The sequence below is a fragment of the Morus notabilis genome, unplaced genomic scaffold, assembly GCF_000414095.1.
Source record: "Morus notabilis unplaced genomic scaffold, ASM41409v2 Scaffold3609, whole genome shotgun sequence".
NCBI classification, from domain to species: Eukaryota; Viridiplantae; Streptophyta; class Magnoliopsida; order Rosales; family Moraceae; genus Morus; species Morus notabilis.
Genome location: NW_010357430.1, coordinates 66633 through 67167, shown reverse-complemented (window position 1 = coordinate 67167; position 535 = coordinate 66633).

Here is a 535-nt window from a genome sequence, read left to right as displayed (position 1 = left end):
TCGATAAGGTAATGGACCGATTCGCCATGCAGAACTCCAAGAAGGGCTATTTACCCTTCAGACATGGAGTATCCCTCTCAAAGGAGCAGTCTCCCAAAACTCCTCAGGAAGAGGAAGACATGAGCCGAGTTCCTTACACTTCAGCCGTAGGAAGCCTCATGTATGCAATGCTTTGCACCAGACCTAATATATGCTACGCGGTAGGCGTGGTGAGTAGATTCCAGTCTAACCCTAGACCCGAGCACTGGGTTGCTGTCAAGCATATCCTCAAGTATCTTAGGAGAACAAGGAACTATATGCTTGTATATTCAGGTACTGACCTGACTATGACGGGATACACCGACTCCAACTTCCAATCGGACAAGGATTCCAGGAAATCCACTTCAGGATCAGTGTATATCCTGAATGGAGGTTCAGTGGTATGGAGGAGTATTAAGCAAACTTGCATAGCTGACTCCACCATGGAGGCCGAATATGTGGCAGCTTGTGAAGCTGCAAAAGAGGCCGTATGGCTTAAGAAGTTCCTTGTTTCACT